This window comes from Benincasa hispida, unplaced genomic scaffold (assembly GCF_027475165.1).
Source record: "Benincasa hispida cultivar pf3 unplaced genomic scaffold, pf3_genome.v1.1 HicScf1770, whole genome shotgun sequence".
Lineage (NCBI taxonomy): Eukaryota > Viridiplantae > Streptophyta > Magnoliopsida > Cucurbitales > Cucurbitaceae > Benincasa > Benincasa hispida.
The window spans coordinates 1-6,183 of NW_028326154.1; the positions used below are offsets into that span (position 1 = coordinate 1).

General features: G+C 28.9%; 1 pseudogene; it reads left to right on the plus strand.

Annotated features, from left to right (window-relative positions):
* The first annotated feature begins 2,308 nt into the window (after positions 1-2,308).
* LOC150030619 (exopolygalacturonase-like) lies at positions 2,309-3,858 on the plus strand (annotated as a pseudogene).
* Positions 3,859-6,183: the final 2,325 nt, after the last annotated feature.

Consider the following 6,183-nt stretch of genomic DNA (forward strand, 5'->3'; position numbering starts at 1 on the left):
TTATTTTGTTTTACTACTAAGTCATAAAAAAGGATGTCAATTTGAATTGCATGCATGCATGTCTATGGTAACAACCCAGTTTAAGTCCTAAGGAGTTGGGTCGTTACATATAATTTATCATGTAAACTTGTGGCCAAGTTTGTATTATTTCATTTTGTTTCAATGATAGAGTTGGAGATGTGTATCTTCACTTGTAATTTTAGTTTCAAATATAAATTGATTACTCGACTCTTAATTTTTTCAAAAGATTATTATATTTTAAATTTTATAATAGCTTTATATATTAAATCGAATACAATTTTTACTTAATAAAATATGTTTACCGACGTTTTCTATAACGTCCAGTAAATCGGAGTTTTAGAGAAAGTAACTTCATAGTTATAGTGGCACGATATATTAATTTTAACAACGCTTAAATATGTTGCAAAAGATACTTGTAATGACTACGAATCCACATTTAGCAATAGTATTATATGTTGCTAAAACGTAAATTTTAGAGACGCATTTTCAACGTCACCGTATAAAAGAAATAGTTACAAATAATGTGTTCCTAAAAGTACGCATTTAGTAACGCCTACGTGTTAGTGAAAGTAGACTTTTAGCAATGCACAATAAATATGTCAGTAAAACCTTAAGCTACACGACTATAACGACATTTTTAACGATGCGGGTCTCCATGTTGCTAATACTTTTAATGGCGCTCTTTGACCATAAGCAGCACGTTTTGTGCATTACTAAAAAGTGATTTTCTTGAAGTGGGTATTTAAATGCTTCATTTAACCATAACTATAGTAATTTAATTTGTAATTAACATACAGAAACAAATAGTGGGAATTCAACTTCCAATAATAGTATAAACGTTTTTTTTTAGTAAATAGTGGTAGAGGGACGTCTTGAGTGCTAACCCATCAATTTAATTCAAACTTATATTATTAAACTTTGACGGATAACAATGACCTATGTAATATGTAACATCGAATAAATAAAAATATTATTTTTAGTGGCTAAGAAATAAGACAATATTAATTGTATCACATAACATTCTTATCAATGTTCTAAATAACATTTCTTTAATTTTTCAGCAACGAACACCATTTCTCTTAACCAAAATGAGTATGGAATGGTTCAACTAACCTAACAAATATATTATCAACTTCAAAATTAGAAGTTTGATCTCCCTCTTCAATATTGTCGAAAAAACCACTCCATGTTAAGTTGTTCGTCTCTATCATATTTTCTTGTTTAAGCCGATAATTAGGATGTGTTTGGAATACTTCTAGTTTAACCATTTTTCTTAATAATATCAATAAAATAATTTTATATCTCACCTTTTTCAAAAGTGCTATATATACCAAAATTTTCAAAAGTTGTTCTACCAATTGTAGCTGTGTTCGTTTTATATATTTATATTTTTTACAAAAATTTTAAAATTTTTAGTGAATCTTTATAAAGTTATTTTGGATAATAATCCATCACAACATTATTTCTTTAAATAAATAATTTATAAGTTAATCCAATTTTGTAAGATACTCTTTATTTGTTAAGATTCTTTATAAGAACACTTTTGACCATCTAAAATATAAGGTATACTAAACATTAATTAACTTATTATTTTTCTCAAAACAGAAATTGATTTTGTTAATTTATTATAATTATCATTATTTTTTGAAGTCCTTCCAAATATTATTTACAAGTGTTAACGCATAACATAGATCTATCTCAATTTCAGATGAGATTCACAAATATATTAATAAAGGAAGTTTTTAAATAAAGAAAAATGAACCAAGTTATTTACTAATATAGCATAATATCACAATCTATTATTGATAAACTGCGATAGAAATTTATTAGTATCTGATAGATGTCTATCATAGTCTAATTATCCTATTAATAAACTATTTAAATAAATTTAGACATATTTGAGCCACACTTCTTGCAAATAGCAATTTAAGTAATAATGTTTTGTTCAAACTTGTTTTAAACCACTTGTTGCACATTATGAGGTGTGGACGTGCGTGTTGGTCTCATAATGAGAAATTTAAGGAATGGATTTTATCGGATTGAGAGAAATAGTCATTCAAATGTTGTAGAAATGGCTAATTTTTTGACAAACAAATGATGATTTAACTTCAACCTTTGATTGAATCTTTGACAAATATAGTAAATAGAAGTAGGAAGAGAATTTTGAACACAATTTCGATTTTCTTCTCCCATATAAAGAGGGTTGAATGAATTTGCATATTCATTCAAATTTCTAAGTTAGCAATTATAAACGAAAAGGAGAATAGACTAAATAAAAGGCATAGAAATGATTGGATTGAGATCAAACATCGTAGCATTATTATCTTTTTTGTTATTGCTGGCATCTACAACTGAAGGTCAATCCATTTTTGATGTTACTAAGTATGGTGCCAAACCAAATACTGATATTACTCAGGTAAGTACATGTATAATTAATAAAAAAAATTAAATTTATATAGAAGATTTTAATTTGATGAAATAATTCAACTTACAGGCCTTAGCAAATGCATGGAAGGAAGCATGTGCATCGACCACTCCAAGTAAATTGTTGATTCCAAAAGGAGTTTACCAATTAAGTCAATCTAACCTCAAAGGTCCTTGCAAGAGTGTTCCTATTGAGGTTCAAGTCGAAGGGACATTACAAGCTCCTCTCCATCCAAACGGAGATGGATTAGTTATTTTCGAATATATTGATCAACTAACATTGTCAGGCACTGGAGTTTTTGATGGACAAGGAAAAACAGTTTGGAAAAGAATGATTGCCAATAAAAATAAAATATGTACCAAACTTCCAATGGGTAAAAATCTCTAATAAATATATTAACTTATACTTTTTCCCCAATTGATATATAGTTTAAAAACACATAATTTCAATTGTCTTCAACTCATAGTTTTTTTTTTCTCTCTCTTTTTTGTTTAAACGTTTCAGAATTTGAAGTTCAGTTTCGTTACCAATTCAATAGTGAAGGACATTACTTCCTTGGATAGTAAGAATTTCCACATCAATCTTTTGGGCTGCAAGAATTTTACTTTTCAACACGTGACAATTATTGCACCAGACCATAGTCCCAATACCGATGGGATTCACATAAGTAGCTCAGAAGAGATTAACATTCTTGATTCAAAAATCGCAACTGGGGATGATTGTGTGTCTATTGGAGACAACAACAAGGATGTAACTATTACTGGTGTAACTTGCGGACTAGGACATGGCATTAGCATAGGAAGCTTAGGCAAGTACACCAAGGAGAAAGATGTGTAGGAGTTACCGTGAAAGCATGCAAAATAATCAATACTTCAAACGGTGTCAGGATCAAAACATGGCCAGATTCTGCAGGCGCATTCGCAGCCTCTGACATTCATTTCGAAGATATTGAAATGGTTAATGTTAGCAATCCTGTCATTATAGATCAAGAATATTGTCCATATAATCAATGCAATCGAAAGGCATGTATTGAAATTATTCTTCTAATTCATTTTAAACTTGGTTACTTTAAGAAATATTCTTTTTTTCTCTTTTAAAGAAAAGTGCAAACTTGAGGTATAGTCATATCAATAATTTTTTTTGGTATGTTTTAGGTTCCATCAAAAATTAAGATCAACAACGTCAGTATGAAAAATATCAGAGGCACTTCTGCTACTCCGGTCGTAGTCAAACTTTGTAGCAAAAGTAGACCATGTGAAGGTGTAGAAGTTGCAGATATTGACCTCACTTACAGTGGAAATCGAGGACCGATTACATCTTAATGTGCTAATGTCAAGCCCACCATTTCTGGAAAGCAAAACCCAAGTATATGTGCTGAACCTGCTCCTGTTGATGCTCCATCAACAAATTAATCTTTTCAACAATGACACAAGTTAGCAAAACCATATGTGAAGTTTATCATATCTCTATTTCACAACATTTTTGTTTTACTTCTAACATTCCGTAGGTGTGCTTCATTTAATAATGCAAGCAGCTTAGTATGTACCTTTTTCTTCTTTCAATTTATTTTAAAATGCATTTTAAACAGAAGTTCATCATAAATTTCTATCTTAAACTGTAGATTCTATCAATCTCAACCTTAGACCTAATTAAGTGAGTCATATTATTTATTTTCAAAGTTTTAATAAATATAACATTAGATAAGAATTCCACTTTCACTGACGCTATACTCTTAAATTTGAAAAGTTATGTCTAACTTTATTGAGCTTTAAAATTGTTTCCTAAAAATACACTAAAGAGTTTTTCTCTAAGATAATGGAAATTATTGTGACTACTCATGTGTAAAAATTAATTTTTGATTGATGTTATAAATGATGCGAAATATATTTTCTTTTGTTATTAGCAATGATATACATGTTGGAACAATGATATTTAGCAATGATATTAATCTATTAGATAGTTGAAATAAAGTGGTACATATTATAATACATGCCTTTGAATTTTGACACGTTAGCTCTCATGAATTAGTTTTTTTAAACAATTTTAAAGTTGAAAATTAAGAAAATTATAATAGGTGGCAAAATTGGTTATTACCAATTTACCAATATGCTATCACACAAATAAATATTTCAAAATTATTATTTTTAATCTTTTTTTGTGAAACAATATGAATATTTTTATGTAATTATTTTTTAGTATAGCCAATAACTGATATACTATCACTTTTGTCTATCACGGTAGGCCACAATCATGAACCACTCATAGATCACCATATTTATGTGTAACACTAATTGAAAATTTTTTTAGTTGGTGAAATTTTCAACTTAACCCAAGTTGAAAATTAGTTTGACCCAACTCAACTCTTATAATTTGCATCAAAGTTGGTTGGGCCTTTTAGGATATAAAATTTTCTGAATGCCTCACTTAGCACCCTTATCAATTTTCTTTGTTTATCATCATATTTTTTTGTAGATTTTATTCTTCAAATTTAACATTGATAGACTATTCGAATTTTCATCAACATTGCTTACGAGACCCCCTACAACTACAAAATTAAATTACCCCCTCTTTCCCCTTCACAGTCTACCTCGACACCCCCATAACAAATGTTCTTTCTTCTTCTTCTTCTTCTTCTTCTTCTTCGAGTAAGATAGATATAGAGGGATCTGAACAACATACCTCATGGTCATTATGAAGTTTGAAATAAAATAAATTTTCATTTTTTCAAAAATAAATTTCTAAAATATGAACCTTTCAAGTTTTAAATATTGAGTTTCGACAATGAAGTTTGAAATAAAATAAGTTGCTTACTTTATAAAACAGATTTCTGAAATAAGAACTTTTCTTTTTGAAACGGTTTAACCCAGGTTTGCTTTTTTCTTTTCTTTTCCTTTTTTCTTTTTTTTTTCTTCTAAGTTTTAGAATCAAAGTTTGTTTAATGAATATTTAAATTTATGAAGTGATGCATTTCTAGATGGTTCAATGTATATGAAAGAAATATATATTGGACCTGATGTGTGTGAAAGTGATGGACGTCCAGGGGAAAGGTAAAAGAGTGAGCCCAAGTAAGAGAAATCTTCAGGTCCAACTAGTATAATGTTACAGTTCGTATTGTATTTATTGGACATAAATGTTTTGCCTGACCCAGTAGTCGGGTTACTTATTCAGTATTTTGTACTCATTCTTTTTTAGGAAAAGGTGAAGGCACACTAGTGAATGACAGACAGAATCCGTGATCGAGCCACTAGGACAAGTCATATGCTTCTGCTCGAGTTTCTAGGATTTTATGTTTTAAAATTTCTAGTCTTGAGATTTGAATTCGAAGTTTTGGTATTTTTGCGTTAGACTTTTAAAAACATTTTCTAGTTTTGTTTTATTTTTTTTTAAGGGTACCCTGCTAAATGAATTTCAGTTATTTAGTTTTAATGAAGTTTATTATTTTATGCTATTTATTTTGTTTTACTACTAAGTCATAAAAAAGGATGTCAATTTGAATTGCATGCATGCATGTCTATGGTAACAACCCAGTTTAAGTCCTAAGGAGTCGGGTCGTTACATATAATTTATCATGTAAACTTGTGGCCAAGTTTGTATTATTTCATTTTGTTTCAATGATAGAGTTGGAGATGTGTATCTACACTTGTAATTTTAGTTTCAAATATAAATTGATTACTCGACTCTTAATTTTTTCAAAAGATTATTATATTTTAAATTTTATAATAGCTTTATATATTAAA